Raw genomic sequence first — 13271 nt, 5'->3', positions numbered from 1 at the left:
TGTCCTTTTTGCTTATTTTTGTAAAGTGAAAAGCAAGTGACAGACATGAAAGACTTGTAGTTGTACCTATAGCAGGCCTAGTTGTCACAACCCGGAACTCCTATCAGGCTCATGACAACCGTCACGACGTCCCAATAGACACTTATTACCCGGAATGCCGATCACAACCCCGCAAGACTTAGCATTAGCTTCCTCATCTCCCCGGTGAGCGACAGTTATTAAATCTCGCATTTCAAGAAATCATAAGTCGTTTCCAAATCAAGACAATATAATATTATTTTTTGGCTCATAAGGGCATTTTCGTCATTTTTCTTCAAAAATACCGAAACCCGTAAATAATATCTGTGGTGTAAAAGCTAAATATATTCATACGTACTTTAAAGCAGATAACTAAAGTATAAAATTACTTTTACAATCACACGTGGGCCCCCAACTAACCAATAAGGTGCAAGTCTGTGAACCTACAATTTTATCGATGCAAGGCTAACTGAAGTCCTTGATGCAATCAGCTATCTACTGGTTATCCCAAGCCTGAAATGTGGGAAATTGAGGGTGGTGAGATTTTAAAATCCTAGTGAGTAAACAGATACCATCTAAACCATCTAAAGTCGAGTAAATGGAGACAAGTAAGATATTCCATTCCAGTATGTTTTTCATAACATCAATAATCAATTTATTCAAATAATCAACTTAGCTTATGTATTTCACAAAACTTGGCTCCTGCCAATATCATTCCCGAGGATGCCTTGGCCTAGGCATCTAACCGAGACCACCAAGGTTGTTCAGTGTAGTACACACATGAACATATTTTTAAATTTGAAATCTAGCCATGCCTTGGCGTTGGCTGAGTTTCACTCTCACGCGGTGGTCCACGTGAAGTGCACTCAAATCTTTACCTCCTGAGACACCCTTCACACAGCTCTTCGATCGAGGTAAGGTATATCTAATTATGTGCCCTCTCTCTTAGGCTGGTCCACAGAACCTCTACTGCAGTGATTATGGATTATTTCATCTACCACCTGATTTATAAAATCTTTATCTGCATGACATGGCAATTTATCGCAACCTAGCCTCTCAAGACTGAATACACAGTACAAATAATTATAACACCAAAAATCAGTGCAGCCATTCATGCTCATATATTGTCAGAAGCCATTCAATTTAAAACCATAAATTCGCAATACATCAAATGGTCTCCAATTACTCTATTTTCAAATCCATCATTCAATTTCAAGACAATTTATAAAATCATTTCCATTTAATCTCATTTTGCTTGTAAAACATAAAGATTTACCATTTAAACTCATTTTTCATAAAATCACAAAATCGGATAAAATCACTTTAGATAATTAAGAGGATAGTTAGGTTACTCACAGTATCAGGAGTAGAAATACTCCTAGTCCCGATCTTTGGTGTAATCTCTTTATCCTTATCAAATAGCTCACCACCTATACATCACACATGACACAAAATTCAATAATTTGTGTCAATTTGTCATAAACTATTTCAGGCCCTCTAAATCTAAATGAATGCATGGAATGCTCGATCAACCGCTTAAACGCGATGTTGACCTAATTCGGCCTATCACCCGATTAAATTACTAACGCGTCCAATTTAATCCCAAATTACTCTATTTCTTTTCTAATACCTCAATTCACCAAACATTATTCAAATAACACCAATTTCAACATCAAAGCCCTCCCATTTCTTCATGGAAAAATTCGACCATTACAATGCACTAACACCGTGATTTTTCCTACTTAATTTTCTCACCATTATTCATCATTTTCTAAGCCATTTCTCTTGAAATAATAACAATCCATCACCCACACGCATCAAGGAAGATTCGGCCAATGAAGATTCATGGGGAAAATGGATTCTTTTCTTGTTGTTTTGCTTCTAAATATGCTAAACTAACCTTAATTACTAACATAACTTAAAATCAAATAATTCTAACATCATTTCTCTCACCATACCCATTCAGCCTACCACTTATTCACTATGAAATCATGCTTCTCAACCATAGAAATAAGAAAATAAAGCATGGGTATTGTAAATCTCAAGTAAAAATAAAAAATTTTCACTTTACCTTGCTTAATTCTTTGGATTTTCACACTTTCTCTTGAATTTTTCCACCTAGGGTATGTGTTCTTTCCTTTCCTCTTCACTTTATGCTTTGGCCGGCCATATGGGTGAGACTAAGAGAGTTTTAAATAGATTTTACAAGAAAATTCTAGAATGATCCAAGCTTGACACATGGCATGTTTTCATTGGTCCATGTGTAATATTTATCCATTAAGCAATCTCTCTCCACCACATAAAATGTTTCAATTATCCACAATGTAAAATGTTAATAGCTGAAATCCATGGGCATGACAAGTGTTAGATGGTGTAAAATTCCAAAATTCCAACTTTGCCCCCGTAAACTTGTAAAATTACCGTTTTACCCTTGGGACTCCAAAAATGTCAGAATTTAAATTTTTCACCTCTCAAAATCAAATCATACTCCAATGAGTCAAATGTGATCAAAATCTTTCCAAAAAAATTCCCATTTGGTCCTCGAGTGACAAAATTACCATATTGCCCCTAGAACATGAAAATTCCAAATTGACTCCAATTCAACCCTCGAACTCCAAATCATCATTTTAAGTCATTCCTGAACTGTAAAATTTTGAATTTCACCTTAAAATCCCTATTTGACCTAGTTCGAGGCTTAGATAAACTTTATTGTACCTCTAGGTACAGTACTGAATTTTATCGATTTTTCGGGGCTCTCCTAGTATGTAAACATGCTATCTATCACATGTATGTCATGACAAGTATTTTATAAGGTCGGGCTTTGCACTAGTATTGTGATATATTGCTTCTTTTGTGTAATAGGTTTATGGCTTCATATTAGTTTAATTAAAATGATCGACTTGTGAAAAACTAGAAAAATCTTCATGAGATATTTCTGATTATCAGTGTTTTATGTATTATGTGCTTATGAGAATGAAGTTCCATGTTTGTGCCTTCACTCTATCATTGTTTTTGCTGCATTCTATCTTCTCTTCTACTACCTTAAAAAAAACTTCAACATGGTATCAGAGCACTTTAAGAGTTCTTAAGAGACCTGCAAACCTTCTTCTAGTAATTAAAGCTTATAAAAATAAAAAACCAACACAAGCCTACCTACCTCATAAAAACTCTCAAAGATAAAAACTGAATGGTCTCAAATAATTACAATGCACCAGCTCCTCCTATCTTCTTAGGAGAAAATGATGTAATATGGTCGGTGAAAATGGAAGCTTACCTGTGAGCATTTGACTTGTGGGAAATGGTGGAAGTTGGTGGAGATCCACCTGAACAAAGACAAAATCCTACTATAGTGCAAATGAAGTAGCACAGTGAGGATGTTGCAAAAAGATTTAGGCCCTCTTTTGCATCCGTTCAGCAGTATTTGATATCATTTTTACACGTATCATGACGTGTAAATCAACTAAAGAACCTTGGGACAAATTAAAGGATGAGTTCCAAGGTAGTGTTCGAACCAGGCAAATCCAAGCTTTAAATATGTCATAACCCAATCACGGGCCATGATTGGCGCATGGGCCTAATAGGCATAGCCCACTAGGCCTAAGCAAGCCTTTCTATGAAAACCTGTTCATTAATCCATCTATCACCCATATTTCTTTAAAATCCACAGTTCGAAATTTTCAATAATAATTCCTTTGGAAATCAATCGTGACATCCAAGCATATATCATTTTCAAAATAGTATTTTCGCATGCCAACCTATGGCGACAATATTAATCAAACTACATGTATAGTGTTTACAACAAATCTCACAATTTACATTTAAACTACCATATACACGTACAAAGACCCTTGAATACCAGCGGAGTGACTCTGGGCGTGGGTACTATCATTGAGTGACATGGTAAACCTACCAAAAGATGAATATGAGGGAGCACCTCGACCTAGGATCCAACTACCTTCGAACCTGAAAACTAAAACATGAAGTTGAAAAGAATGAGTATAAACCCAGTGAGTGAACATAAGAAGGGAACAAGCAAATGATACGGAAGGTTTTAGGAAACACAATGCACTTACGTTAGAAACCATGCAATTTGTATTTCATAAACCAAACCCGATGCTATGTTGTCTTTCAACTTATTTTGAAAACATTTAGAAATTGTAACTTTCCACATTCAATGCAATCATATTCCATTTCTCAAACATTTTATACTCTATAGAGCATATGCATATGCGTATAAGAATTCATGCATACATTATGTGTATATATATATATTCAAACATACACCAAGGTCATCCCCACACTAGTCACCACGGCTACTCATATACACCCGCCAACCTCAACTCAGCTCATGTGCACTCCCACACAACACATAACTGATACCATCATGTGTACTCCCACACCACACATGTCAACATCATCATGTGCACTCCCACACCGCACATGGCAAATATCATCATCCTGAACTCCAATACCATACACCACCATCACCGTCATGTGCACTCCCACACCGCACACGCACGGTTATAATTATCATTCAATATTACCTTTCAAAGCATAGCACACATAACAACATATAACAATAATCTTTGCATAATAATACATTCCACAAAGTTCATATTTTATTGGTCATACACATGGTTGCACAGTCCGACATTCAAAGAAAATAATATTAACTGTTATGCCACTAGTTTAGAACATCACAAAATTTCCCATGCATCACCCGCCACAATTCATCATAATATTTCAAACATGTGATTCATCACATTTCACGCTTAACAACATAGAAATATTACTCGTGAAAGGCTTGTTCCTGTGCAAGATTTTTAAAAGAGTCAACCAAGAATATTTAAATATTTTATTAAAATATATGCACATTTGTTCAAAACGTTTTAAATGCAAGTTCACTCGCCCATTTTTTTTATCAACTCCAAACCTCGACTAGTGCTCCAAGTGAAAATGTGGGGTCTCGTTGGAACCTGTCACACACAATTAGCATCATAACCAACCTAATTCACATGAATATAAATCCAAATGCTATTTCCATAATTAAACTTTACTAGTTCTTCCTAACTAGTTTTCAATTACCATTTGACCACTCAACCTAATACTAACTCCACCATTTTCATAACACTCCATTTATTACTTCCATTTCCCAGCACTATATCATCCTTATAATTCATAACTCCACACTTAATTAATTCCCTTAGTGACATCTTACACCAACACAATGCACTTAACTAATTTAGTCATCCACACCACTAGTTAAACCATGAATTACCATAACTATTAATCATTTCTCCCTCCAACAATCTCAACCCATCAAAACAGCCCCTAATTCCTGTTTCAAATATCAATTTACTTGTAAATTAACAAAGCCAACATTCTAGTCACTAGCTAGTCATTTATTTTCACCACTTTAGTTACACTAGAAATAAATACTCACATTTTCACCACAATATAATCCATCAACAATAAAACAACCCATAAATCTAATTATTAACCATCATTAACAAACTTAGAAATTAACCCTAACCCATTACTCACCTTGATGGACTTGTAGTTGAATTTTTTTGGTCAGGATTAAAATGGAAAAAATTCCTTCAAGAGTTTTCAAGCTAGTTTGAAGAGTTTTTCTCTCTAAAAACGTTCAACTAGTGAGAGAAAGTGCAGAGGAAAAACTTTTTGAGGGTTTTTGAGGTGAAAAAGTGAAAGAGCGTGAAAAATCCTATGAAAAAATGTATAAAAACATGAAATTTGGAGTTAATATGAGAAAGTTATGGAGGTTTCAAGGATGGCCTCCATGGAAGATGGAAAGTTTGAAATGGGAGGAAGAAGGAGAAAGTGCTAGAAGGTGCTAGTAAGTGAGATATTTATACCTAGGGTTGACAAAAGTTTCAAATATTTACGAAAATGCCATTAATAAGTTGACTTTGTCTTCCCTTTTTTTTGTGCAAACTTTTTACTCTTTTGACATTGAGAAAAGGTCCACAATAGATTAGAGGTACTCAAGTTTATGAAAACTTAAAAATTTAGACTTGAGATGTAAAATTACCATTTTACCCCTAAGGTAGAAATCTCTCTCTTATTTCTTCTTCTTCTTTTCTTTATATAAAAATAATTTATTGAATCCTAGATATAAAATATTTTCTAAGACTCATCAAGAAGAAAATGAAACTACCCTTGGTCCACGTCACCACTATTACTCTTTTTTACGCGTATATTAAAATTTGGGGTATCACAAAATCTTTGAAGAGAATTTGAGACACTGAGGATGAAGGAGGAAGCAAGCTTAAAGGATTATATTGATAAAGTCATGAAAGTGGTTAATCAGCTTAGGCTCTTGGGAGAAGTTGTGCCAGAAAAGAGGGTAGTCAACAAAATTCTAGTTAGTTTACCAGAAAAATTCAAAGCAAAGATCTCATCTTTAGAAGACTCTAAGGACTTCTCAAGTTTCATTGTTGTGGAGTTGGTAAATGCCTTGCAAGCATTAAAACAAAGGAGAGCAATCCAAGTGGAGGATCATACTGAGAGTGCTTTAGTAGCAAGGTAGAAAGAAAGAGCCTCGAACTGCCAAAAAACAGTTGAATTAGAAAAAAAGAGAAAGACAAAAGACTAGGAGATGGTAGGAAGCAAAGAACTAAATTTCCTCGGTGTCGGTTTTGTAAAAAAAGAAATCGCTTGGAGAAGTTTTGTTGGTTTACACCCAACATTAAATGTTGAGCTTGTAACCAGCTTGGGCACATCGAGAAAGTGTGCAACAATAAAGCTAACTTCAGTGTTCAAAAGGCTGCAGTAGCAAAAGAAGTTGAGCAGAAATATGAAGTACTTTTTATGACCATCTGCAAACCAGAGAGGTGAAAAAGAGATATTTGGCTCCTAGATAGCTCATGTTCCAGCCATATGACATGTGACAAAACACTTTTCGTTAATCTTGATCAGAGATACAAGTCAAACGTAGAAATTGGAAATGGAGATTTTCTAAGGGTTGATGGAAAAGGCATTGTAAAAGTGGAAACCACATTAAGTACGAGATAAATTTGTGATATCTTTTATGTTTCTTCCATTAATCAAAATCTTTTGAGTGTTGGTCAATTAGTTGCACATGGTTATGCCTTGTTGTTCAAAGAAAATTCTTGCAAAGTGTTTGAACCTTTTGGCAAAGAACTCATGATAGTTGAGATGAAGAATAAATGTTGTCCTCTCAATTGGAAAAAGTTGTTGAAAAGTGCTTGAAACCTAGTTTAACAGAAGTATTAAAGACTTTGTTAAATTATAGCTATGTTGGTTGGTAGTAAAACATAAACGTTTGTGTCGTTTAGATGGTATTAGTGTTAACTAAACGATTGTTCATGAGTCATTTAAGTGTATTAGTTGAAACTCAAGTTCTTATGTCATTTTGTCAATATTGCTTATATTGCTTCTAGAATCTGTTGTAATTGGTAAGTGTGAATCTTGTTAGAAAATATGTTTCAAGCTTCTTTACAAAGATCGATCTTCATAAGGTTTAGTTTTTTTTGGTTGTAATCTAGTATAGAAGCTCTAATAGAGTTGGAAATAAAGCATGTGAGTTAGTTTTCCACTTGATTCTTCTTCTTTCTAGATAGTTTTCTCTTTGTTTTTTCTAAGTTTTCAACAAAATGTTATCATAGCAAATTAGTTCTTAAGGGACCTTAAAACCCTATATTTGTTCTTCTGTTGTTCATTATTTTTGTTTATATTGATTGAGTCATGACTTCATCCAGTTACAATGCATCAACACTGTCGATCTTCTTTGGAGAAAATTACCCAATTTGGGCAGTCAAGATGACAACGTTTCTCAAAGCATTTGATTTGTGGGAAGTGATTGAAATTGGGGGAGATCCACCGATTCAAAAAGACTCAAACCTAACCTTGGCACAAATTATGCAACATAGTGAAGAGGTAACAAAGAGGTACAAAGCACTTTCTTATTTACAATTTGCTGTTTCTGATTCAATCTTTACAAAAATAATGACTTTTGATAATCCTAAAGAGGTGTGGGATAAACTTAGGTAGGAATTTCAGGATAGTGATTGGACTAGGCAGACTCAGATATTGAATTTGTTGAGAGAATTTGAAGTGTTAAAAATGAACGATGATGAGAATGTTAAAGAGTATACTGATAAGATTATGAAAATTGTAAACTAGCTGAAGTTGTTGGGGGAAGATCTAAATGAAAGAAAAGTGGTTAATAAAATTTTAGCTAGTCTTTTAGAGAAATTCGAAGCCAAGATTTCTTCTTTGGAAGATGCTAAAGACTTGTCGAGAATAAGTATTACTGAGTTAGTAAATGCCTTAATAGCTCAAGAACAAGGAAGAGCTATCAAGAGTGAAGAGTTTGTAGAAAATGCATTATTTTCCAAGACTAAGGGTTTGAAAGTTAATGGTGAGAATCAAAAGAAATCTGATAGTAAAGGAAATAAACCTAGAACCAATAAGCAAAGTAAAGGTGATAAATATCCACCTTGTCCCTATTGTAAGAAGAAAAATCACACAAGTAATTACTGTTGGTGTCGACCTAATGTAAAGTGTAGGTCTTGTGTTTAAATGGGACATGTGCAAAAGGTTTGCAAATAAAAAAAGTCTATGGTTACTGATGAGAGTGCAGCTGTAGTTGAGCAGGTAATTGAGAATAAAGAAATAATGTTCATAGCCAGGATAGATGATAGTTATTTAACCAAGAATGTATGGCTCATAGACAGTGGATGCTCAAATCATATCACTGGAAATGAGAGGTTATTCACTGAGTTAGATAGAAGTTTTAATGCTCAAGTGAAAATTGGTAATGGAGTATATTTAAAGGTCCTAGGCATAAGTATTATTGCAATGGAAACTCCTTCAAGCTTGAAACAAATATCTAAAGTGCATTTTGTTCCTGAGGCTGACCAAAATTTGTTAAGTGTGGGAAAATTGGCTAAAAATCACTATGCATTATTATTCAAGGACAAGTATTATATAATATTTGATCCTATGGGTGAAGAATTACTTACTGTGGATATGAAGAACAATTGCTATCCACTAGATTTGATGGATACAAAGAATATATCTTTATACAGTGAGCTGGACACTTCAAAACTTTAGCAAAAGAGGATGGGACATGTGAACTTTGGTTCACTAATCAAGATGGTTTCAGATGAGATGGTTGAAGGACTTCCAATGATCACCAAGATTGAAAAGGTGTGTGATATTTGGTAATTTGGCAAGCAAAGCAAGATGCCCTCTCCTAAATAGAGGAAATGGAGAGCCAAACAAAAACTGGAATTAATCCACATTGACATTAGTGGTCCAATGAAGACCTTTTCTCTTAATGGTAGTAGATATTATGTATTATTCATTGATGATATTACTAGTTTGTGTTGGGTGTATTTTTTGAAGAAAAAAATCAGAAACGCTGATGAGTTTCCAAAAGTTCAAAGCTTTAATGGAGAATCAATCTAGTCAACACATTAAAACCTTGAAGAGTGATAATGGCTTAGAGTACACTGTCTCTGAGTTTGAGAAATTTTTGGTGGAGTTTGGAATACAACATTAGGTCACTGTTACTTACAACCCCTAACAGAATGGCATAGCTGAAAGAAAGAATAGGACCCTGGCTGAGATGAATAGATGTTTGCTATTCCAAAAAAACATTCCAAAGAAGTTCTGGCCAGAGGCAGTAAATACTGCCAATTACATATTGAACAGGACCTTCACAAGGGCATTATCTTAGAAGAATCCATTTGAAATGTGGTATGGTTTCAACCTACTGTCACACACTTTAAGATTTTTGGTTTTATATGCTATGCTAAAATCCCTAATGTGAAAAAGTCCAAATTTGATTCTAAGTCTGCTATAGCTGTGTTTGTTGGTTATAGTGAAGTAACTAATGAACATAGATTGTATGATATTAATCTGAATAAGGTAATTATAAGCAGAGATGTAGTCTTTGATGAAGGATAGTTTGGAATTGGGAAAAAGGAGTTATCATAGGTTTTGCTAGTGATAATACTGAGCTGGTATGTGATAATGTTGATGAACCTATGCATATTGAAGATGAGAGATTGGCTGTTAAGGGTACTAGGGCATTACAGGACATTTACAGTATATGAAATTTAGCATTAAGTGAGCCTGTAAATATTTTCAAAGCTGAGTAAAATGAGCATTGAAGAGCAGCAATGGATGCAGAAATGCATATGATTGAGAAAAATAACACTTGGATTATTGTTCATAGACTTGTAGATCAACATGTGATTGGTGTTAAATGGAGTTTTTTTTTTAAAAAAATTGAATCTAGATAGGTCTGTAAATAAATATAAGGCCAAGCTAGTTGTAAAGGGGTATGCACAAGTGTATGGGATTGACTATTTTGAGACTTTTGCCCCTGTAGCTAGGCATGACACTATTAGATTACTTACTGCATTGCCAGCAAAGGAAGGCTGAAAAATTTTTCACTTAGATATAAAGTCTGCTTTTTTGAATGGTGTGTTATCCGAGGATATTTACATAGAACAACCTGAAAGGTATGTGAAGAAAGGTAATGAAGGCAAAGTTTGCAAGCTGAGAAAGGCACTTTATTGTTTGAAACAAGCTTCTAGAGTCTAGTATGAGAGGATAGATGAATATTTTAAGAACCAAGGCTTTGTTAGGAGTGGCAATAAGCATACTTTATATGTCAAGAAGTCAAATGAGGTGATTGTGTTGATTGTTGCCCTTTATGTTGATGATATGTTGATAACAGGGCCAGACAAAGCTTATTTGGAAGATTCAAGACACAAATGATGAGTGTCTTTGAAATGATAGACTTGAGACTTATGTCTTATTTTCTAGGCATGAAGGTGCTGCAATTGCCTAGTCAAATAATCTTACATCGGTCAAAGTATGCTAAAAACCTGTTGAAGAAATTCAATATGGACTCATGCAAAGCTATAGATCTACCATTTAATACTAGAAACAAGTTGAGCAAGGAGGATGAATCAGGGAAAGCTGATGGAATATTGTATGAAAGCATGGTAGGCTCTCTGTTGTACTTGTCAGCTACTAGACCTGATATTATGTTTACTACAAATCTACTTTCGAGGTTCATGAAAAATCCATCTGTTTGTCACTTTACTATTGCAAAAAGGGTTCTTAGGTACATTAAAGGTATTGTGGAATTTGGCTTAAACTACATGAAGGATGAAAGTAGTGAGTTAATAGGCTATAATGACAGTGATTGGGCAAGGTCTATTGATGACTCAAAAAGCACCAACGATTTTGTTTCTCCTTTGGAAATGCTATGTTTTGTTGGAATATCAAGAAGTAAGATATTATGGCTCAGTCTTCCACTAAAGCTGAGTTTATAGCCACAGCAGTAGTAGCTAATCATGCTATATGGTTGAGGAAATTGTTAACTGATTTGGGGTTCAAGCAAGGAAAAACAACTTAGATTAATATAGATAATTAGTCTGCCATAGCTATTGCAAGAGATCCAGCACAACATGGCAGAACCAAACACATAAGGGTCAAGTATCACGCCCTTAGAAAATCTGTCAAAGAAGATGAAATTCAATTGGCTTACTACCCTACTGATATGTAGCTTGCAAACATCTTCAAATAGGCTTGACAAGAGATAAATTCGAGCTTATGAGAAGGAGGTTAGGAGTTCACTAGGTGTTTAATCAAAGGGGTATGTTAAAAAGTGCTTGAAACTTGGGTTGACAGAAGTGTTAAAGACTTTGTTAAATTGTAGCTGTGTTGGTTGGTAGTAAAACACAAACGTTTATGTCGTTTAGATGTTATTAGTGTTAACTAAATGATTGTTCATGAGTCATTTAAGTGTATTAGCTGAAACTCAAGTTCTCATGTTGTTTTGTCAATACTGCTTATACTACTTCAAGAATCTATTGTAATTAGTAAATGTGAATCTTGTTAGAAAATTTGTTTCAAGTTTCTTTGCAAAGACTGATCTTTATGGGGTTCAGTTTTTTTAGTTGTAATCTAGTGTATAAGCTCTAACAGAGCTGGAAATAAAGCATATGAGTTAGTTTCCACTTGATCCTTATTCTTTTTATTCAATTTTCTCTTTGTTTTTTCTGAGTTTTCAACAAAAGTTTAATCACCATGCTTACTCTTGTGTTTCACATTACACCATTACATGGCATAAAAGAATGGAGCATTTGAACTTTGCATCCTTGAAACATATGCATGATGCTGATTTAGTTGAAGATATACCTAAAATTGCCACTGTAAACCATGTGTGTGATACTTGCAAGTTTGGAAAGAAAACAAGGAAGCTATTTCCCAAGCAAGCTAAGTGGAGAGCTGCACAAAAGCTACAACTTGTGCATACAGATATAGCTAGACCGATGAGAACTTAGCCATTAAATGGAAATAGGTTTTATCTCCTGTTTATTTATAACTTGTCTAGATATAGTTGGGTCTATTTTCTTAAACACAAATAAGAAAGTTTTAATAGCTTTCTGAAATTTAAAGCACTAGTTGAAAATCAATCAAGTTTAACAATCAAAATGCTTAGAAGTGATATGGCAAAGAATATACAGCTCTTGAGTTTGAGAAGTATCTTGCTCAGTTTGGTATAAAGCATCAGCGTACGATTACTTTTAGTTCTTAACAAAATGGGATTTCATAAAGAAAAAATAAAACGCTCATGAAGATGGCCCGTTGTTTGTTATTTGAGAAGAAACTACCAAAACTTTTTTGGGCAGAGGCTGTTAACACAGCCAATAATCTATTAAATGTTGCTCCTACCAGGGCGTTAAACAACAAAACCCCATACGAGGTTTGGCATGGCACAAAGCCTTCAGTGGCATATTTGAAAATCTTTGGCTGCATAGCTTATGCTAGAGTTTCATATAGCAAAAGAGGAAAATTGGATGAAAAATCAAGAGTGGCTATCCATCTTGGTTTAGTGAGGTTAGCAAGGGATATAAATTGTATGATGTGCTATCCAACAAAGTGGTTGCTAGCAGAGATGTTCACTTTGATGAAATAAAGCATTGGAATTGGTCAAGGCTCAAAATTAAAAGCATTGAGAATTTGCAAATTTCCCAAGATAAGGATGTACATGAAGTTGAAGAAATAGATGATATTGTTGATGATCCTCTAGTGAGGGGCACTAGAGGCCTTGTTAATGTTTATAAGAGATGTCATATTGCTATAATGGAGCCAACTTCTTTTAATGAAGTTGCCAAGGATAATGATTGGCTTGAAGCTAATAATATGAGATGAATATGATCTAGAAAAATGACACATGGGGT

The 13271-nt window shown here is 34.6% G+C and overlaps 1 long non-coding RNA gene across 4 annotated transcripts; it reads right to left on the bottom strand.

The window, feature by feature from the left end:
• Positions 434-2176, bottom strand: LOC18594502. 4 transcript variants are annotated; one of them, XR_001928821.1, is made up of 3 exons: positions 2090-2176; positions 1375-1448; positions 434-1039 (listed from the first exon to the last, which is right to left on the bottom strand). It is a non-coding gene; the product is annotated as an uncharacterized LOC18594502 (long non-coding RNA). The 4 variants fall into 4 exon arrangements; XR_001928822.1 differs by having other exon boundaries at positions 434-1019; XR_001928824.1 differs by having other exon boundaries at positions 434-987.

This window comes from Theobroma cacao, chromosome 7 (genome assembly GCF_000208745.1).
Source record: "Theobroma cacao cultivar B97-61/B2 chromosome 7, Criollo_cocoa_genome_V2, whole genome shotgun sequence".
NCBI classification, from domain to species: domain Eukaryota; kingdom Viridiplantae; phylum Streptophyta; class Magnoliopsida; order Malvales; family Malvaceae; genus Theobroma; species Theobroma cacao.
Note: the sequence above shows the minus strand (reverse complement) of the source record. Positions and strands in the feature narration are given on the sequence as shown.